The 22,680-nt window shown below is 48.7% G+C and overlaps 1 protein-coding gene and 1 long non-coding RNA gene across 2 annotated transcripts in view; one reads left to right on the top strand and one right to left on the bottom strand.

The window, feature by feature from the left end:
• LOC102564087 (collagen alpha-6(VI) chain) overlaps positions 1 to 20,695 on the bottom strand; it is a 109,157-nt gene extending 88,462 nt beyond the window's left edge. Inside the window, exon 1 of the mRNA XM_059728797.1 lies at positions 20,563 to 20,695. The gene's annotated coding sequence lies outside the window, so the exon portion shown is untranslated. The remainder of the gene's footprint in view (positions 1 to 20,562) is intronic.
• On the top strand, positions 2,275 to 4,821 carry LOC132250663 (uncharacterized). Its single transcript, XR_009462263.1, has 3 exons — positions 2,275 to 2,354; positions 3,378 to 3,489; positions 4,501 to 4,821. It is a non-coding gene; the product is annotated as an uncharacterized LOC132250663 (long non-coding RNA).
• Positions 20,696 to 22,680: the final 1,985 nt, after the last annotated feature.

A 22,680-nucleotide genomic window follows, 5' to 3' on the forward strand; every position in this document is an offset into this window, starting at 1 on the left:
ACCTTGGGAAATTTTACCTATTGTGTAAACTGCAATCTCTTCTATCACTGTGGGTACAATCTACCACTTTCTATATGATATGCTGTGTATCCTCCCCACAGCAAATCACCAAATGGATGCAGCTCAGACATGACAGGAAAAGCTTGTGTCCAGAGGGTTTGCACTGTCCACAGACTCATAGATTGTAAAGGGCTGGAAGGGACCTCACAAAATCATCGGGTCCAGCTCTTCTGCACTATGCAAGAAAGACAACTGGGGTCAGGTGACCCCACCAAGGTAATCATCTAGTCGCCTCTTGAAGATTTCCAGGGTAGGTGATGGCACCACCTCTGGAGGGAGCTTATTCCACAGTCTGGACACCCTGACTGTGAAGAAGTTTTTCCTAGTGCTAAGCCTGAAATGGTCTTCTAGGAGTTTGTGGCCATTACTCCTGGTTTTCCCCAAGGGTGCCCTGGTGAACAGTTGATCACTGAGCCCCTGATGTAGCAATGAGATGCTACCACATCCCCTCTCAGCTTTCTCTTTTTTAGACTGAAGAGACCCAAATCCCTCAGCCTTTGCTTGTATGGCTTGCTTTGCAAGTCTCTGATCATACGGGTGGCTCTTCATTGGACTCTCTCAAACACATTCTTGTTGAAGTGTGGCGCAGTGGCATACTGAGGATCTCCAGTGCCCAGGGGCCAATGCTTACATTTGCACACCACCCCCCACCCCATTGCAGAACGGGGGTGGGGAGGTCCCCCAGTGCCCAATTTGCAGATGGGGGGGCAGAACCAGAAGCTCTCCACACTGCTACCACCAATTCTGGTTTTGTGGCTGGCTGGCTGGCTGGCTGGCTGGCTGGCTGGTGCCCCCCCCCCCCCCCAGCCCTGAGCCTGGCGGCCATGGACCCCTACCGCCACCCCATCAGTATGCCACTGGTGCAGCACCCAGAACTGGACACGGTACTCCAGCTGCAGTCTCACCAATGCTGAGTAAAGCAAAAGAATCACTTCCTTGGTGTTGCGATGCATCGCTTGGTGCATGCCAGAATATTGTTTGCCCTTCTGGCTACAGCATTGCACTGACGACTCATGTTCATACTATGGTCTATTATTACCCCTAGATCCCTTTCAATCATGGTGCTAGTCAGTTTGGTGCCAATGAGCCTGTTTCTTCCACTGCTTTCACAATAGTGTATTGCTGTAGACTTCACTGGAGCTATGCCTGATTTATGCCAGGGGGAGTGGAGAAACTGGTCCAAATATTTCACCACCACAGAAGCACATCTAGCTGAGTGCCACCTCAGTTTCTAAACTACTGCTGCTCTAAATAAAGATTCCACTCTTGCGGGTAAACTAGGCATTATCAAATAAATTAAATAAAAACATAGATTGCTATCAGATCAAGAGATTAAAAATAAAAAGTCAGTCATTGATAGTAAATGTCACTTCTGTCATTGTGTGACATAAGTTACTGGGCAAGTTGGACCTATGGCCTGATCCAGTAAATAGCAGTTCTTCTATTCTTAATGGGTATGCCCCATTAAGACATGCCCCTGACCGCACATTTGGTACTACACAGTCATTTAGTACTAGCAAAGCAAGTACTAAATGACTGTGCAGTCCCAGTGGCACACAATTATCTTTAGACACTACGGCGCCATAGCAACAAGCTCCAGTGACATAGCTGATTGCTACAGAGCATCGGTGTCATATTTTGTGCCTGACGATGCTACATCACTGTAACAATGACCTATATTACCTTAGCTTGTCACTACAGCGACATAGTATCTCCTGTAGATGTGCCCAATGTTGAAGTAAAGGGCTGAATAGCAGTAAACTAATGTTGCAATTCTCCCCCTGTATTTCCTTCAATTGATTCTTAATCCCAAAACAATGGATTTCTTGTAATAAATGATAACCAATAGCAGTTTTGGATCCCTCATGTATTTCCTTGTCACTTCTATTTCTTGTCCCCTTCACCTCCTGCCCTATTTTAACTTCTGAAAAATGGTGATGCTCAAAGTTCTGGTCAGTCACCTTGTATTCTAGATCCCACACTCTCAAAATCACTCTCTTCATGAATCCAGCAAGGCAGATCCCTTCATGCTCAGTGGAGATTTCAAGTGCTCTGAGGTATTTAAGTAACCCCCTTGGAACCAAGGTCTTATAGCAAAGGTCTTTAGACATTCTGTGTGTGGCAGGGCACTGTTTGTGCCTGCCACTTTAAGGGCCTGAGCCAAGCAGCCAGCAGGTGCCTGATTACAGCAGCCATTTTAGATTCAGGGCTGCCTATGTAAGCACAGCATTTTGCTGCTGGCAAGCCAGGTAAAAACATCACCTGGCTGTGAGGCTTCAGGAAACACCCTGGAGGTAAGGGAGGAGCTGTAGGGGATGGTTTGGAGGCTTCTGGTCCTGGGCATAACCTAAAACTGCACCCTGCTGGGAGTGGGTGGCCTGGTGGGGCTCTCAGTGGTGCGGGAGCCCCCAGGAAAGGCCAGGACAGTTACCACCCCGCTGAAAGGTGGGTCGGGGCACCTTAACCCCAGCTCCCACCTTTGGGTGGGTTGGGTAACACCCGACCTGAGTAAAGGGGGCCAAGCATGGCTACAGCCACCTGAACCCACAGGGGAAGAAAGCTCTGCGCCCCCATGTGAGGGGGCGGTGTGGAGCCCTGAATAAAGGGGGAAGAGACGAGGAGCCCCAAGTGAAGGGAGAGAAGAACCAGAGGGCTGAGGGCCCAGTACGTTTATATACACATCAAGTTGCTCCCGGAAGGGGCCAGAGTAAGCTTAGACCTGGTTGGGTAATCGACTGGACACTACCCCAGTGAGGGCCACGGGAGAGGCCCAATAGACAGTACGTCTACCACCCAAGGAATGGACTACCTAAGCCTATGGCCAAAGGGGGCCCGCTCCAAGAGGAAGCAAGGTAGCATAAGTTGGTGATACATGAAAGAGACCCTGTGAGAGAGGGTGGAGTGTGAGGCCCGAGTGAGAGGTGAGCGGTATGAATGTGCGTGCAACTGAGGCCTGACAGCGCGGCCTAAGCTTGCTCTGGTGGTAAGCTGGGAGCAGTGTAACATCTGGATGCCATCTGCAAGGCTTGGGCTGCTGTGTAGGGGAGGTACAGGGCCGCAGACAGCACCCCCTGGCATCGGGGCAGTAAATGGGCAGCCTCCCGCCTAATTAAGATAAATAATAACAAGGCATGGCAGGAGAGTCAGGTGGGGGGCGTGCCCAAAGGCAAGTGGGGAACTTAGCACCATGGCTAGGTGGGGAGCCCCACCTTTGCTACACTGAGATTTTAAATATTGTCTGGTTCTCTTACTGCCATATTATCTCTGCTGCTCCCATAAGCCTACATTTTGTCACCTGTTTTTTACCATTGTGATAGCTGACTGAATTGGTCCTCATTCAGAGTTAACTCACTCCAACTGCTGATCAACACATGCCTCACATCAGCTCAGTCGGGTACAGAGACTGAGCAACTACTATCCACCAGAAAGGTACAAGCTAAAGATGGTTTTGTTTGAATTTTTTGGTATAGTGGACCACAGGTATCCAAGTACCAAGGTATAAACTTTTTGTGGAATTCTAGTAAATAGTTTCAAGCAAATGCCAGAATACCATTGGAAACAGCATAGACCAATTGAAACAGATACTGTGCCGAGTGTTTAATTTAGAAGCTGTTTCAACAAGTTTCGAGCTCAAAACAGCAAAATTGAAATGAAACAAAAGGCTTCAAAACAGCTTCAAAATGAAATGAGGGCACTCAAAATGTTTTGAAACGTTTCGAAACATTTCCAGTTTCAAAGCCAGGCTTACTTGGCTTCAGTGCCGGTTCCAGATGGCAGCCTCCTCTCATCCGGTGTGCAGATCCGGGGGCCTGCACCCTCGGGAGGGCTGTGGGGCTGTGCCAGACTCTTCCTGGGGGTGTGAGCCCCTGGATCCGAGTGCTGGATGAGAGGAGTCTGCCACTGCTGCCAGCAGTCCTCCCTGGCACTGGGCACAGGCTACACCCAGCGCCAGTCCCAGGTGGCAGAGGCAGCCTCCTCTCATCCAGCAGCATTAGTTTAGAGGAGGTCTGTAATCCTTGTTTCACTTATAAAGGTATGGAAATTGTTCCTTCCTTAAGGCAGTAGGGAACAGTGATACATACATGAAACCTACTGATTTAAATAATATTGTCAGAAGCTGGATATATTCCGTACAGATAGCAAAAGAGTCAGGAAGTTCAGTTTTAGTCAAAAAAGTACCATATAGCTGCCAAAAAACTCTTATAAGATACTTGATCAGTTTTCAACTACAGTGATTAACCAGAAGCAAATAAAGAGTACCTTTCTTCTGATATGACTTTTTAGGAAAATAGTATTGTGTGCTAAAGTTTGTTCAACTTGTGAAAAAAAATTGCCGATCACTAGTTGGATTAATTTTAAACATGAATTGTTATTTGCCTGAAAATCCATATAAAATATGGTATTAATTATTCCTGCTTTGCTGGCGTTTTTTTTTCCTAGCTTGAAATATGATCTAGTCAAGGAGCAGACATGAGATGGCTGACCAGCTGCATACCAAAAAGAATTGATTCATTTTCAATCATCCATACTTTGAAAATGTTTCCTCAAACTATTCTAGGAATACTTTGGAATGACAAACCCTTTTAAAGATCAATTTGTAAATACTTGCTAATTGAAAAAGGGGATACACTTATGGATGCTGTGCTTAATGAAGTTTTGTTCAGTTCTACTGATGCTTGAAAGAAAAGGTAATTCATTTTAGGTTTGTTTTAAATAAAGTTTATATATTCAGGACCTCAAATAAGTTTCACTGAGGTCAGTGGAGTCTTTCCATTTTATTTACTGGACACTCTGAATATGAAGCATCTGCTCCCTTATACACACACATTTTGTTTATCTAGCACTGATTTAACCTAATATTATGAACACATGAATGATTATACCAAGATAAAAAGGGAGGGGAGAGGGAGGAAGAAGATTTACCAGGCATTAGCTGTTCCTGGGGGGTTTTTTAATGCTTCTGCTCCTATCCCAGACTAAGTGGAAGGGATAAACTGCTCCAATTTAGCTTCCAGTTACCACAGGATAGCAAAGGACACATAAATAGGGACCTACCAAAATTGTGATTTGGTAGGTCCCAACACCAGAGAAAATTTCTGCAGCTACCTGTCCCAGGCAGAAGTGGCAGCCTCCTCTCATCCGGTGCACACATCCGGGGGCTCACATCCCTGGAAGGAGTCCAGCACATCCCAGCAGCCCTCCCAGGGGTGCGAACCCCCAGATCTGCACCCTGGATGAGAGAAGGCTGCCTCTGCCACCTGGGACTGGTGCTGGGTGCAAACTGTTCCCAGCATCGGAGAAGATTGCTGCTGCCGCTTGTCCCATGCAGTAGCAGCAGCCACCTTTCATCTGGGGTGCAGATCCGGGGGCTCGCACCCCCAGGAAGAGTCCAGCACAGCCCCACAGCCCTCCCAGGGGTGTGGGCCCCCAGATCTGCATACTGGATGAAAGGAAGCTGCTGCTGCTGCCTGGGATAGGTGCCAGCAGCAATCTTCTCTGGTGCTGGGCACAGCCTGCACCCAGCACTGGTCTTAGGCAGCAGAGGCAGCCTCCTCATCTCAGGCACAGATCCAGGGCCTCGCACCCCTGGAAGGGTTGTGGGGCTGTGACAGACTCCTCTCAAGGTGCAGGCCCCCAGATCTGCATGCCAGATAAGAGAAGGCTGCCGCTGCCAGCAAGTGTCAGGAGTTGTGTTTTGAACAGTTTGAGGTGCAGTTTCCCCAAAACCTCTGCACCTATCTCCTTGAAACCTAACAGGCTTCATGCACTCCAAAGGGGCTATCATTCCTGCAATTTTCTTCCAACTCAGGCAACAAATGACAAGGTTGTAAAAATTTTCATGATTCCATTTTAGCCTATGGGTGAAACATCAAAGTGGCAAAAGTTCCAACAAAACACAACTTACCGTGCTTCAAAATGAAACAAAATGACATAATGAAGCACTGTCCCTTTGAAACGGTGAAAGGGAGGTCTGTGACAGGGTGCTGTCTTTGACTGCATTTCTTAAATAGGCCAGTTGGTGTGCCCCGTCAAGTCTTGCTGAATTTACCTTCTCTGGGGATCAGCTTCCCCCCCCCACTTTTTACTCTCCTGCCATGACTTGATGTTACTTGGTTCTAAAAAAAAGAGGGTGGCTGACCCACAGGTTCCCAGACAGGCTTCAGGTTCACCACCTGTAGGATAATGAGCTGTTGCCTTAAGGGCAAAAATGCATGCTCCTACCTCCCCTTAACATGCCCTATGCCTCACAGATGTTTTATAAATTTTTCTTTAAGTTGGGGTCTCAGCCACTGAGGGCTTACCCCCTCCCCCCAACCTAGGCCTGTCAGCCTCAGCCCCCTCTGGCTTTGCTCCTCTTTCTATACTTACGGCCTTTTGCCTAAGTACACCCACTAGGACCTAGCTTCAAGGGGACCTACAGATCAGTAGCCATCTGGGGGACAGTGATCACCTAATAATAGAATTCACCATAAGACGTCGAGTGGGTAAGGTAACTAGTAGGGTGAAAGTGCTAGACTTTAGGAAAGCTGATTTAAATGAACTTAGGCGATTAGTCAAGGACGCACTGCAGAGTAGAAGTTTGGAAGTGATGGGAGCCCAAGAAGGGTGGCTGTGCCTTAAGGAAACAATCCTTTGGGCACAAAGCAAGACGATCCCTGTGCGAGGTAAAAGAGGGAAAGGGGCCAGGAGGCTTCCCTGGCTGACCAGAGAAATCCAGAGCAGCCTAAGGGCCAAAAGGGGAGCACATAAAAAGTGGAACCAGGGAGAGATCACCAAAGACGAATATACCTCCTCTGCTCGTGCTTGTAGGGAGGCAGTTGGACGGGCCAAAGCTACCATGGAGCTGAGGATGGCAACCCAAGTAAAGGACAACAAGAAATTGTTTTTTAGATATATAAGGAGTAAAAGGAAGGCCCAGGGAGGAATAGGACCTCTGCTAAATGGGCAGAAACAATTGGTGACGGACAGGGGGGACAAGGCTGAACTCCTCAACGAGTTCTTTGCCTCAGTGTTCCTAAGCGAGCGGCACGACAAGTCTCTCACTGGGGTTGTAGAGAGGCAGCAGCAAGGCGCCAGACTTCCATGCGTAGACCCTGAGATGGTGCAGAGTCACTTGGAAGAACTGGATGCCTTTAAGTCGGCAGGCCCGGATGAGCTCCATCCGAGGGTGCTGAAGGCACTGGCCGACATCATTGCAGAGCCACTGGCAGGAATATTTGAACACTCGTGGCGCACGGGCCAAGTCCCGGAGGACTGGAAAAGGGCCAATGTGGTCCCCATTTTCAAGAAGGGGAGGAAGGAGGACCCGGGCAACTATAGGCCAGTCAGTCTCACCTCCATCCTTGGCAAAGTCTTTGAAAAAATTATCAAGGCTCACATTTGCGAGAGTCCGGCAGGACAAATTATGCTGAGGGGAAACCAGCACGGGTTCATGGCAGGCAGATCGTGCCTGACCAATCTAGTCTCTTTTTATGACCAGGTTACGAAACGCCTGGACACAGGAGGAGGGGTGGATGTCGTATACTTAGACTTCAGGAAGGCCTTCCATATGGTATCCCACCCCATACTGGTGAACAAGTTAAGAGGCTGTGATTTAGATGACTACACAGTCCGGTGGGTGGTGAATTGGCTAGAGGGTCGCACCCAGCGAGTTGTGGTGGATGGGTCGGTTTCAACCTGGAAGGGTGTGGGCAGTGGGGTCCCGCAGGGCTCAGTCCTTGGACCGATACTCTTTAATGTCTTCATCAGTGACTTGGACGAGGGAATGAAATGTACTCTGTCCAAGTCTGCAGATGACACAAAGCTATGGGGAGAAGTGGACACGCCAGAGGGCAGGGAACAGCTGCAAGCAGACCTGGACAGGTTGGACAAGTGGGCAGAAAACAACAGGATGCAGTTCAACAAGGAGAAATGCAAAGTGCTCCACCTAGGGAGGAAAAATGTCCAGCACACCTACAGCCTAGGGAATGACCTGCTGGGTGGCACGGAAGTGGAAAGGGATCTTGGAGTCCTAGTGGACTCCAAGATGAACATTAGTCAGCAGCGTGACGAAACCATCAAAAAAGCCAATGGCACTTTATTGTGCATCAGCAGATGCGTGACGAATAGATCCAAGGAGGTGATACTTCCCCTCTATCAGGCGCTGGTCAGACCGCAGTTGGAGTACTGCGTGCAATTCTGGGTGCCACAATTCAAGAGGGATGCGGATAACCTGGAGAGGGTCCAGAGAAGGGCCACTCGTATGGTTAAGGGCCTGCAGACCAAGCCCTACGAGGAGAGACTAGAGAAACGACCTTTTCAGCCTCCGCAAGAGAAGGTTGAGAGGCGACCTTGTGGATGCCTATAAGTTCATCACGGGGACACAGAAGGGAATTGGTGAGTATTTATTCACCAAGGCGCCCCCGGGGGTTACAAGAAATAATGGCCACAAGCTAGCAGAGAGCAGATTTAGATTGGACATTAGGAAGAACTTCACAGTTAGAGTGGCCAAGGTCTGGAACGGGCTCCCAAGGGAGGTGGTGCTCTCCCCTATCCTGGGGGTCTTCAAGAGGAGGTTAGATAGGCATCTGGCTGGGGTCATCTAGACCCAGCACTCTTTCCTGCCTATGCAGGGGGTCAGACTCGATGATCTATTGAGGTCCCTTCCGACCCTAACATCTATGAATCTATGAAAACCCACTAATCAGGGCTTGACTCTGATGCTCAAGCTCTCTAACTTGCTCGGGCTCAAGGCCCTCCATTCCATAGTGTCCACGACACTAGGCCTACTGGCCCTTCTACATTGCACTTCTGTAGCACCAGGCTGTTGGGGCCTCAGCCCCCTCTGGCTTTGCTCCTCTTTCTATACTTAGGGCCTTTTGCCTAAGTACACCCACTAGGACCTAGCTTCAAGGCTCTTATCTCCCCTTCAAGCAACTTTGGACTCATGGCCCTAGTGCTGCACCCCTAGTGCAGCAGGGCTTCTGAGTTTGCTATCATGGCACCCTTCAGTGCTAACGAGGCCTCTTCTTCCCTTACAGCCTCATCCACAAACCACCAGCATTTTTAACATTAAACGTAAACCATAGGCCCCTATGGCCATATAATGAAAATTGAAAAAAATAAGAGAACAAAGTGCCCGCTTACATGTGATTGTGCTTCTGTTTCACAGCATGGCGTATTCTTCCCAAGGATGTTGCCACAGCTGCTCCATAGTCATCAGGAGTCTCCCTCTCTGACTCCTCCCTGGCCTTCTCCACCTGTGGTTTATATGGTTCTGGCCTTCCCCTTCCTGTCACCTGACCAGCTGGCAGGGCTTGATCCTTAACCCCTGCTCAACCAGCCGGCTGTGCCTGGAAGGTTCTGGATTTAAAGGGGCTGCCTTATTTCTGGATAACAGGGCTAGGGTTCCCTGTTACAAGGTCAAAATGAAATGATGGTATTTTGCACAGCCCTAATGTGCACTTGTATCCCAGATGCCTGTATTCTCCCCTGCTGATATTGGTGGCCCTGGCCCTGCACAACAGCAGGCTACCCGGATTCATGAAGCCCTGGCTGAGTAGCTTCTCATCCACATGGACCTCAAGCCGTCCTTAGATAAGTAGCCCCAGAGGGCTGAGTGCCCTTGCCCAATCCTGACTTTGGGCCATGGGTCTCCAGCCCTGGGGCTCCTCTGTCCCTACATCCTGGGTACCACTGCCGACAACCCATACTGTACCTCTTACCCTCTCTCTCCCCAGGGGCGCACACACCATAGTGCGGGGGAATGTGATGAGGAAGAGATGTGCCTCGCTTTAATCAGTGGCATCTATGGGTGGTTTGCAATAGCTGCTGGTCACCGCTGCTGGCAGTGTCTGCAAGTGGTCGCTGACCATTGGTTGATGCTCACCACCCCCCCTCCCCCCCCCCGCTTCTGACAGTGCGGCCACCTGCAGGAGCTCCCCGCTTGCCTCCACCATGCTCCTGTTGCCAACAGTGCCAGCGCTGCTGCCGCCTGCAGGAGCTCACTGTGCCCCTCCCCCAGCCTCCAGGGGCACACAGGATTCAAGACAGGGGCTAAACTAAAACACAAAATCTTAGGGTGGTAGGGGGGAATGCCACACAAAACTGCTGCTTCTTGGTTCAATTAAATGTTGCAGCTGTGAAACTTTTCATGTACATAATAAAGAAAAACTGTGGAACTTTGCTCACTCCAGAACTTGGAGCAGAGTCCAGGGGACTGCCTATCCTTGCAGAAGCCGCACCACTCCCCTACAGTGGGACCTGAGCCAGCAGTGGCCTGGCCTGGTGGGACGTGCCCTCTACCCTCATTTTGTCTAGGGTTCTGCATCTACACTGGCAACTGCAAGCAGCTGGGGCTAGCAAGTTGGCCTTGGAAGGTGGGCTGAGTCAATACCAACCCTACCATTGAGTCTTGCGAAGTCTGGTCCCTTTCCCCTTCCCCACTGCTGCTCCCCAGAGCAGGCCCCACTGGATGCCTTCCTGGATCCTTGGACTGTGGGTCACCAGGAGGATTTCTGCTAGGAAGAATTTCCATTTCCTGCAGTGGCTTACCTGCAATGGTACTCATTTGTAGCTGCTCTACTAAACAGCACCCAGAGGATCACCAGCAAAGATGCAGTTTTGTCTGTTGGCTAGACCCTGGCTGTGGGGCTCAAAAGAAGTTTTCATTGTATATCAGGACTTGCTTGCATTAGGGTTTGCATCAGGTGGATCCTATAAACATGCTGGCCTCTCTCAGGAAATTAACGTGGCCTTGAGGGATGGAGCAGCTAGTTGTAAATTACCCAGATTTATGGCCCCACTCAATGTAACACAGACTAATAAGTCCCCAACAACAATAGGGTGTCCTGACCCTGGCACATTCTCCTTTGTTCCAGGCCAGTGTGTGGGGCCTGGAGGGTGTTTGCAAGGGACAAGTTCAGTGGGGAGCGTCAATAAATCAGTATCATCACTCTTTCACCTGGACAATTATCAAGCCAAGAGCACGCTGAATATCAGAATAGTTAACCACATCCATCCCTATGAGCATACCCCAAGCTACCAAGGAGTCACATTAGACCGTTTCCTCACCTGTAAAATTCACATTCAAAAGGTCAGCAGTGAAGTCTCTGCACAGGTAGCTGCCTTAGGAGGTTTAGACAGCACAGCATAGTGTGCCAAATTTGAAGTGCTCAGAACCACCACATTTGCAATGGTATATGACCCAGCAGAATACTGTGCCCTTGCATGGTCCAAAAGTTGTCACATTAAAAAGATCTGCACTTAACAATGCACAGAGACTCATAACAGGCTGTACAACTTGCACACATATAGATGTATTCCCTACACTGCAAGGCATTAAACCAATTGACTTCAAGAATATAGACCCTAACTGCTCCCCTGCTGCCAGGTTTCTGGAGAGCCTGGCAAGCCAGGTACTGCAGCCTTCTGTGTTGGACTAAATTTAGATAAGGAGTGGGGTGAATGGAAATGAAATGTTGGTTTAGAATAATCTGGTCTGAAATCTACTCCTACAGCATTTTAAACCAATACTAAATAAGTCCCCCATTGGGCACAACCTTGACAAAGAAGCATGGGTCAAGCTGAACAGACTGACATCTGGATATGGACACTTCAAAACACTGCACAAAATGAACATATTTGACAGACCCTGTGTAAATGCAGTGTCCACAATCGACCCAGCATTTATAGATTCATAGATGTTAGGGTCGGAAGGGACCTCAATAGATCATCGAGTCTGACCCCCTGCATAGGCAGGAAAGAGTGCTGGGTCTAGATGACCCCAGCTAGATGCATATCCAACCTCCTCTTGAAGACCCCCAGGGTAGGGGAGAGCACCACCTCCCTTGGGAGCCCATTCCACACCTTGGCCACTAACTGTGAAGAAGTTCTTCCTAATTTCCAGTCTAAATCTGCTCTCTGCTAGCTTGTGGCCATTATTTCTTGTAACCCACGGGGGTGCCTTGGTGAATAAAACCTCACCAATTCCCTTCTGTTCCCCCGTGATGAACTTATAGGCATCCACAAGGTCGCCTCTCAACCTTCTCTTGCGGAGGCTGAAAAGGTCCAGGTTCTCTAGTCTCTCCTCGTAGGGCTTGGCCTGCAAGCCCTTAACCATACAAGTGGCCCTTCTCTGGACCCTCTCCAGGTTATCCGCATCCCTCTTGAAGTGCGGTGCCCAGAATTGCACGCAGTACTCCAACTGCAGTCTGAACAGAGCCCGATAGAGGGGAAGTATCACCTCTTTGGATCTATTCATCATGCATCTGCTGATGCACGATAAAGTGCCATTAGCTTTTCTGATGGCTTTGTCACACTGCCGGCTCATGTTCATCTTGGAGTCCACTAGGACTCCAAGATCCCTTTCCAGTTCCGTGCCACCCAGCAGGTCATTTCCTAGGCAGTAGGTGTGCTGGACATTTTTCCTCCCTAGGTGCAGCACTTTGCATTTCTCCTTGTTGAATTGTATTCTGTTGTTTTCTGCCCACTTGTCCAACCTATCCAGGTCTGCTTGCAGCTGTTCCCTGCCCTCCAGCTTGTCCACTTCTCTCCACAGTTTTGTGTCAATCAAAAGCTGCAGTTTTCACAAATGGCCAGATGGGATAGATGGAAACCACACACTGAGCAATAATACCACACAGTGGCTCATAGCTGGCCAGAGAACAAGCAGGTTGGAAACAGGAGTTTTGCTGACTCTTGTCAGTGATGGCCTGGGGTGGGGCTGGTCTGGTGCTTGGGCAGACCACGTGAGCTCTGGCTTAGACTAGAATGCCACCCAGGGGGAAAGCAGGGGTTAGCAGGGTGCTTCGATGCTCCGTGGGATGTCGGTGGAGTGCCATCTGCCATGAGTCATGATGGGATGTGGCATAGATATTTGTTATGATGCTGTAATCTACAGTGCTGAAGTCTAATACCACATCCATCCAGGGTTCTCTAAGACCAGGATCTACCATTTTTACAGCACTCTACATGCCCTGACCATCTGTTCAGTTACAGCTGTAGAGCATTTTCTGTGTGCCTACCACACAATAAGTATAATTTCTGTATGTGACCCTAATTCCAAATGTCACTAACTTCACTGACTTTAAAGGGCAGCGCACTGACAACTGTGTGGGAACTGCCAAGTTCAAGTCTGGTTACCAAGAAGCAGATATTCTTAAAAATTAAAGCTAAGCATAACAGCCTGTTCCCAGTCTTTTGTAGTCAGCTTTTGAGGATGTATGTTCTAAATATTTTCCCCGAACTTGTGATTTCTATTGTCAGTTCCTGTAAAAGCACTGTTTACAGGAATACTATCCACCTCCATATGGTAAATTAAAAAAGTCAAGATATTCCCATGATTACTGAATTGCTGTTTTGGCAGAGGCTCCATAACCAACAGAGTTCCTCAACGGAGCACACTTATTGTTTGCAAATGAATATTTTTAATATGCAGCATCTGCCCTGGGGACCCTGCCAATTTTTTTTTTTTAATGAAGGCCACATCATTTTTTTTAATGAAGAGAGATGTCAATCCTTGACAGGGGAGGGCAACTACACAACAGTAGCCTGAAATAGAAACAACCAAACTACTCCTTGGAGCAAATAGTCTCCACAGCAAAACTCAGCTGCATTGTGGGCATCTCTGTGGGCCCCTAAGATGTTGCAGCAGGCACAGCGTTTTACTTGTACATGTAATATCAGAGCCTGCATCCAGATGAGCAAAGCCACGTGGTATGGGGTGCCATAGACACATCTGTGGTGCCACATACTGCATATTCAGCTGTTCTCTGCACCGCAAGGGAGCAGCGGGCGGGCGGGGGGGCAAAAAGGGGGGGGGGGTTACCCCTGGATATCCAGAGGTCAAAAAAAAACCCACAAAAAAAAAGAAAAACTGGAATGGGGCATGTGGGGGCAGCAAGTGCTGCTCAAAACGGGAGCCTGGCCAGCCGGAGCCATTTTCCAGCTGTCAGCCAGGCGCCACACGCCTGGATTGCCGCTGCTGCAGCCCCAGGAGGCCTTCAGGATCCCAAGTAAGGCTGCTGGTACCAGCCCAGTGCTGGCCCCAGCATCCTCTACCCCACCCAAGGTAACCTGTCACATGCCAGAGGGCAAATGGCACAAACGTTCCACAGGGACAACTAGCAGCGGCACAAGGTGAGTTGCCACTAGTTGTCCCCAGAGAACCAAACATCCACTCATGTGTGGACATGGCCAGAATGTCTGAATTCAGAAGGCTAAGTTGTACCTTTCCCTAAAAATATTAATGTGGAACTATGGCACAGCAGCCTATCACAGGCAACAAGCAGGGGCAGGGGTTGGTTTGTGAAAGGGAAGTAGGTAATATGTTTTCTGTTTTAAAATTCTCTGACCAGTCAAAAGAATAATGGCAAAGTGAAAACCAAAAATCATGGTGTATTTTTCAAGGGTGATTTCTTACCCTTTCCAAAATATTTTTGTTTTGGGGGGGAAATAATTATGGCAACAGCAACTTAGGCTTTTTCCTTAAGAAAACATATTCAAATAATTGGGAAATAATTGGGAGGGGCTGCCACCTTTACTCTTATTAGCAGATATGGAACCCAAATGTATGGAAAAATGCAGTCAGTAGGAGTACAATAGAAATCCCAGATGCATAAAAGAAACTGCCTACATCAGTCTGAAACAATGTGTGTGTATGGTAGGGCTGTGCAAAGCTTCAGGTGGTGATTCAATTCGGAGAAGATTCAGCCTGATTCGGTGGCCAAATCTCCAAATCCGAATCTAATCAGAGGACTGATTTAAAGGTCCAAATCGATTCAAAGCTCTCTGAATCTTTGGCAAAGTTTCAGAGAGTTTTGATGATTCAGACAGTCCCCGGTGGCTGCACTCCGAGCTGGTAAGTACTAGGGGCAGGGAAGGGGGGGCTGGGGGAAGGGACCATGGGGGGACCCCTGGCTGCCCCCCCACCCCAGCTCAGTACTTAAAAAAAAGCCCCGGTGCTCACTGGGTGCTGCTGGGTGGGGGAGCCATCCCCGCTGCCCCCCCACTGCCCCACGCTGCATGGGGGGCTCTGCACAAGCCCCCTCGACCCCTCCTGCTCCCCCAGCCCCCCCACAGCTACCTGCCAGGGCTCTGGCCCTTTAAGAAAAAAAAGCCAAGAAAAGCCCCAGGACTCACCACTTCGGGTGCAGCCTCAGGGCTCTGGGGTCTAGTGCAGAGCCCCCCACATGGTGCGGGGCAGCGGGGATTGCCCCCCACCGGCAGGAGTGGTGAGTCTGGGGGTTTCTTCAGGTGTTTTTTTTTCTTAAAGGGCTGGAGCTGGCCCAGGCGGGGCACTCGTGTGGGGGCTGGGGGAGGATTCGGGGGCTCATACAGAGCCCCCCCATGCAGCAGTGGGGGGCAGCAGGTATTGTCCCCCGCCCAGCAGCACCTGCTGAGCCAGGGCTTTTTTTTCCCTCCAAGTGCTGGCTGCTGGGGCAGGCGGGGCAGCCATTGCTGGGCTGGGAGAAAGGCAGGGTATGGGCCTGGCCTGGCTGATTCGGCGATTCAGCTGCTGCCAAATCTCTAAATCGGATTTGGCCAAATCGAATCAGGACAGTGATTCAAACCACCTAATCGAATCACTGTCCCCTGAATCAGCCAAATCTGAATCCAAAGTGAATACTAGCTGCTTCGCACAGGCCTAGTGTATGGTCCTTTTTTTGCCAGTGATGGTGTCAAAGGAGGGCATTCTGCAGGGCAGTACAACAGAGCCAGCATTCCATTCTGTCATGACCCAAAGGGTATGATTTTGTGTGTGCTTCGGCACTGCAGAATTATTTCCCGCCACATGGAGCTTTCTTTGCATGGTGCAATTCTCAGTTGCATAGAGAAAACCCCGGTGCAAAGGAGTTCCCGCCACCCGCATGCAAATTTGTTTCCCACTATTGGCTGTTTCTAAATTATTCCCATGTGGCGGCTAGCGATTGGCTTGCTAGCCGTATAAGGTTAGAGCAGTTTCCGCCCAAGTTGGAGGACTTCACATCCATCTCGTGAAGAACTCTAAGCGCGCTGTGGACCCTAACAAACTCCGCGTGTGCCTTAGAGGAGGATACAGGGGCCTGATCAACCTCTAGCCTCTCCCCGTTGCCGCACGATCCCTCGACGTACCCCACCCTGCGCGCTTTCGTGGAGAGTCACCTTTCGGACAGTCCACGGAGCCTAGCAAACTCCGTGAGTGGTATCCAGAGCTCTGTTCGTGTTTGTTTTGTGGAGCCTAGCAAACTCCACGTGTGTGTTTTTTTTTGTAACTGCAACTCAAGAAAGTTTTCCTGCCTGCACCACGACCACCTACAGTGTAAGTAAAATAATCTTTAATGAACCTCTATGCGTCAGTGCCTAATTCTAGTTCGCCATGACGACCCTTTCCCCGGCCCATGTGCCCGGGCTGCTGGCCACAGCCCCTCGGCCCCAACACATTCCATACCACACCCCCAGGAGAAAGGGACAAACATCATTTTCTAATAGTCAGCAATAGACAAATCACTGGTCTTCTGAAGATATGATATTGACAAACACCTTTAAAAGTCAATGAAAATTGCACCTGTTCAGTACTAAAAAAAGAAAAAACATTTCTTTTGTTTGTTTCAAGGCATTTGTATATAGTTATCAAAACATGGATTTCAATAGACATTAGGTACTCAAGTTTTAACATTCTGATAGGCAGTGCTATTTTACACCTCCTCTGCTCCTTCAAAATATTTGTTTAATAGAATAAGAGCTTTGGGTTTTATGGAACTTGTTACTCTAGCAATTTACCCTACCTGTTTATCAGATGACACTGCAGCACAAACTGTTACTTTAGTACAGCGGCATAAAAAGCAGGGTTCATGCTTTGAGGAGGGGGCAGCCAGAGGGAGCACCGGAGGGGGTGGCACACAGGAGGAGTCTTACCTACACTGGGTGTTTACTGCAGAGTAGGCTAATTAACTCCACAGTAAATGTCATGTGTCTGCAAGTGTGCCCCTATTAAGCTGGAGTAAACTAACTAACTCTGCAGGAAGACAGTACTTGGAAATACCTGCTGTAGAGTTTAACTCCACCAGATCACACATGTAGATGCTGCCTTGGCTGGATGGGGCACAAGGATGCTTCAGTGAGGGGATTGCCTGTCGGCTAGCACTGCACTGAAGCACCCTCATGCCCCAGCCAGCCTCTCCACAGCACGTTGAACTGGGGGAGCAGCCCCAGGCTTTTAGGCTGACACCCACCCCCCAGGCATCCTGCCAGCTAGGGCTGCTCTGATCCAGCTCAACATGCAGCAGTCTCAGGGACACATTCAAACAGTGTGCCCAGGAGTTTATTGCTTTGCACTAACTGCATGTGTAAATGTGCTCACTGGAAACTAAAACACAGTCCCTGGCCCACTGCAGCATTGTCTGCCCCAGATGTTGCTCTAACAGCAGCAGCAGGATGTCCAGGTACTCAGTTCTGCTTTTCTATGCTTAGTTATGCTACTACTTTAGTCTAGAAAGAAAAAGAAAATTGAATGCATACAGGGCAAAAATCCAGTGATGTTCCAATGACTCTTGGCAAAGTGATTCTAAATATATATCAATGTAATTGAGACGAAAATTTGGCATAGACAGATTATTTTGTGGTGGAAATATTCTTGGTGTATTTCCTAAATAGTGAAGTCTGAGGTAATGTCTGAAAGAATGAGTTTATATTGTGTTTGATGTTATTCCTGTTGAAGTTTACCATCCAGTAGACCATAGTGTTCTATCTGTAATTAAGAAGAATCCCACGCAGAGATTAGTGGGAACATGTGCTTAAAACCAAACATTACCAGGCCGTCTATCTTATTAATTGGTTTTGATATTCAATATTCCGAGTCAAGTTCTGCTCTCGGATACAACAAATTATTTAGGGCAAAGTTGGTCCCATGCAGGGTCACATGGCGGGAGTAAGCATTCCCACACTCCCCTTTCCACAGTCATACTAAGGGTGTAAATCGATATTGCCAAATGAAGTGCAGTTTGCCAGCATGTGTCCCAACCCAGCCAATTCATTTAACTGGCCAAAACAAACATGGCCAAGTTTCCTGCTGGGTCAGGTTCCTGCCACTCCTGGGAGGTGAACAATACTTGGGGTACCCCTCAGAAAACAGGGGAATTCTGGGTTTCCCCACTAGCAGAGGAGTGCCTAGGGAATCCTCAGCCATTCCTCTTCTAGAAGGGAAACCTGGGGTTCCCCATTTGTAGAGATGCATACCCAGGGACTCCCAGGAGTCCAGACAGGTGCTCCTGGGGGCTTCAGGGGCCCAATCCTGACCACCCTGGGAATTCCTAGGGCACTCAGGATTGGGCCCCTGAAGCCCCAGGAGTGCCTGCCTGGAGTAGCTGGTGATAGCAAGCAGTTCTGGGCTGCCCACACTCTCATTCGTGCCTTGAAATAAACAGACATCTACTGCAAGACAGTGAAACAAACTGATACCACCTATGTTACAGTCACAAATTTGGGGCATTTGTGGTGTAACAAGTGGTATGGGTGTCTTTTTGCTTGGCCTTTGTGCCACCATATAAAATTGTATGGTGACACAAGGATGACATCTGTTTACACCCTAAGGCTTCCTACCTTTTTTTACCTGAAAGCCAGGGAGAGCCCTGGTGCCCTGGGCATATGCAAGATGTTTCTCTCAGGGACAAGCAAATGGTTGAAAAGCTAAGAAAACCCTGGTGTCCCTTCCAGATCCAGAAACTGGAGGTGGCAGATCCAACTTCCCAAAGTTGTAGCAGATCACCCTTGTAGCCATAGGAGATGCACAGGGGGGGGCACCAAGGGGGCATGTGCCCCCCTCCCCAGATTGGCTGCCACCGCCAGTTTCTGTGGGGTGTCGCCACCTGCACCTGCCCCCTCTCACTGTTGATGCAGCCAGCAGCAGCTGCAGGCAGTCACCGCTCACCTCTACCACAACTCCTCCACCCTCGCTGCCAACACTGCTGGCGGTGGCTATGGGCGGTTGCCACTTACCACCATGGTGCCCCCCCGTCCCCCCCCCCCCCCAGTCTCAGGAGGCACCAGTCATTCATGCTTGCAGCAAATTGGAGTAAGCCAGGCAAGAGCTGTGCCATTGGGGTTATCATGCTTCTGGGCTGCATCTAAAGAAACAATCTAGCCCTTACTAAAGAAAAAATATTTTGTGCATGTATTATTTTTTTTTTCCTAAAAACATTATCTTAAACTAAAATTTCTTCCTCAGGATTATTTGAAAGATGTAGTAAGAATCAGTGTAAAAACCTACATACATGTACACAGGTTCCTGTATTCTGAGCCTTTCTCTCACCCTTTGCTCTCTCAGAGCGCTACCACATACCTCAGAGGTCATTTAGTTGATCCTTTGCACACAGGCATTTTGAACTTTACATTTGGTTTCTATGTCCATTATGGGAGGCCATAAGATCATGCCTCCATAGGCAAAATGTTTTACAAACTTTTCTTTTTCATGGTTTGCATTTCCTCAAGACTGAAAATACAAAAATATGTTGCACATTATACACGGACAGATGCGAGTAGAATAAAGTTTATAAGAAACCTTCAGTAATCATTGCTACAAAGGGTGATTCCTTGCACCTTCCTATTATCTAGCAATGTGATAGAAACAGTACATATTAAATGTGTTCAAAAGATACAGTCAGGATGACATGAACACATGGTATTTGTATTCCTGAATTTCCCTAGTAAATTATGTTTTTCAGATTGTTCCTATATCAGACTAAATACTTTCCACTGCTTTAGGGACATCTAAGCCAGTTAACAACATGCTTCCCACCCCTGTTCCCCTCTCCCATTTATAACATAATGGCACTTCATGAATTGTGAGAAATAAAATACATTACTGAAACATACTACAGCCTATCAGAACTTTCTGCAAGTGAGATAACAAATAATCCCACTTTCTTGCCATCATAAAGCTAAAACTCACATTTCTTACATGAGATTGAGATAAGCATAAATTAATATGCATTATGACCAGGACTTATGAAGTTGGCAGATATACTAAAGAAGAGGATTACAATAAAAAGTGACAATGGATATGTTCTATTTCCTATGTTAAATAACTTTCATTTTTTAAATACTGAAACTATGTATAATAGAGGTATATTGTGTGTGCAAACATGCACACATATCAAAAGATATAATGCCTTCCTTTCCAAACCAGCACTTTTCGATATCCCGAATATATAATATATATGCATGTACATGTGTGCAAGTTCACTATTACACATTAATGGATTTATGCTATTATACTTGCACATGTAATATTATTATTGTGCAACACGGATTATTACAGACAGACAGAAAATTAAAAAACAAACAAGTGCAATAACTTTTTTTAAAAGAAAAATCAGAGCAAACATTCAGAAAACTCTTATCAAAGGTTTTTCAGAGCAATACATTATATATATAAATTTAAAATATGTCACAAGGATAAAATCATATATATCAATTTAAAACGTGTCACAAGGATAAAATTTAAAGTTCCTCTTTATATACACAACAAGAAGGCATGACACTTACCAGACACAGGGCAAGCTGCCTGCTGTTAAAAAATATAGCCCTCTGAAGTACCTGAGGGAGACTGAGCCTTTTTAAAGGGACTTTAAAACCCCTCCCACAAAAGAAATTAAAATTAAATTTTGGTAGTTTGGAAGCCTTTAAAAGATACATGTTTGTGCCACTTTTTCTTTCTATCCTCTCTCTTTTCCTATTCCGCCCCCAGTCCTTTGTAACAGCATGAGCCAAGCTGTACTTAAATGCTGATGATTCCACTGCCAACTGCAGTAGTTTTGAAAATGGTATTTGGCTTCATCTATTTTAACTCCTGTGGGTTTCTTGAATCTTTTTCACTTGGGCATTCACTCAGTTCTGGACCTATACATTCTGGACCTAAGGCTGCAGCAATCCCTAATAGGGTATTCCTCCAAGTGGCTTTTAGCAGCAGTACTTGTGTTGCTCTCTCTTCTCTAGGTTAATATTTTCCTTTGTTTCTAACCATTTTCAGTGTAGGTTTGAACTGGCAGTGTGATCAGGTGGTCCACTGGCAAAGACTCTGTGGGCGCATCCACACATGCAAGCACATGCGCTTGCAGCAGCTCAAATTTGAGACAGGGCTTTTTGCCTCAGCTCACGTGCTCGGATATGCCCTTTGGTGTGGAGCAAATTGTGCCACTTGGGGCAAAAAAACCCTTCCTGGCTCCTCCTGGATCTGCAGCCAGGGGGAGCTAGAGCCTGGGGCCAGCACCTGTGCTGTCCCAAACAGTAGAAAAGGCTGCCCTGTCCTGGCCCCATCCAGACAAAAAGCTGCCCTGGCAAGCAGCTCAGGGCTACTCACTCTCAGGAGCTTCTGGGGCCCAGCCAATTGATACCTGGGGACACAACCCCTTGTGCCAGCTGGACTGCTGCAGCAGCATCCCAAATCCATTTTTTTAAATCCCCCAAAATCCATGTTCTTCCAAATTTAAAACAAAAACCCACTCTATACACACACACACACACACACACACACACACACACACACATATATATCTAGAGAGACAGACAAACGGACAGTGATAAGTTGGGTAATGCTTTATTGGTATGTTTACAACATTAGAGCAATTTGGAAACCTACCAGTGTCTCTATCATCATGAAAAAATAAATTCTAAATACCTATATGTGTTGATGTGTGCTTTTGGTTTTCTTCATACATGATGGGTGTGTGATGGGGGGATGTGGTGTTTGTAGAAAGGAGGTGATAAGGGGTGTGGGGGAAACGGGGTGGGCGGATGTGGAGGGATGTGGGTTGGTCTGTGTGTAGGAGTGGGGCAATTGCTGGAGGCACTGTGGGTGTGGGGGACCTTGTGTGGGGGCCGCTCAGGAGGGGTGGGTCCCCTGGCCCCCACAGGGTGCAACCCCCCCCAACACATGGAATGCCCCCCCCCCCCCAGCTGCCGCCCAGGGTCCCAGCTCCCGCCTGGAGGGCCACAGCCCCTATCCCCCACAGGACCCCAGCCCCTCTGCCCAGGGCCCATAACTAACCTTTAACAGCTGCAGCAGGGAGACCATGCGCTGAGCCCTGCCTGGTTCTGCTGGCCCTGGAGCTGCTCTTGCCACCCAGCCGGGCTGGTCTTGTGGCAGCAGGACCCAGTGTGGCACGTGGGTTCCTGGGCCCCCTCTGCAGCCCAGTCAGGCTGGGCCCATGTTGACAGGACCCAGTGCGACATGAGGGGACCACATGCCAGGCCCAGCCGGATCTTGGGGCTCCTCTGCAGCCCAGCTAGGCTGGGCCCCTGATGACAGGACCCAGTGCAGCATGCTCGTGCCACCCGGCTGCCAGGTGGCACGAGCAGCCCCAGGGCCAGCAGGACCCGGCTCAGTTCTGCGCGGTCCCTGTGCTCCAGGCCAGGTCCTTCAGCTATAGTAAGGGCCCGGCCACGGCAGGACCCGGTGCGGCACACAGAAACCACATGCCAAGCCGGCTCTTGTCAGCATGGGCTGGGCCCCAGGGCTGGCTCCCGCCTTTGCCTCCTGTGCCTGCAAGGGGGGTAAGGACCTGGCCCAGCCCCATGTGGCCCGCTAGTCCAGCCTTGCACCAAAGCAGGTCACATGGCTCTGGGAGGCACAGCACCTGTGTGTGCCTCCTGGAGCTGTGGCCA

This window comes from Alligator mississippiensis, chromosome 5, assembly GCF_030867095.1.
Source record: "Alligator mississippiensis isolate rAllMis1 chromosome 5, rAllMis1, whole genome shotgun sequence".
Classification (NCBI taxonomy): Eukaryota; Metazoa; Chordata; order Crocodylia; family Alligatoridae; genus Alligator; species Alligator mississippiensis.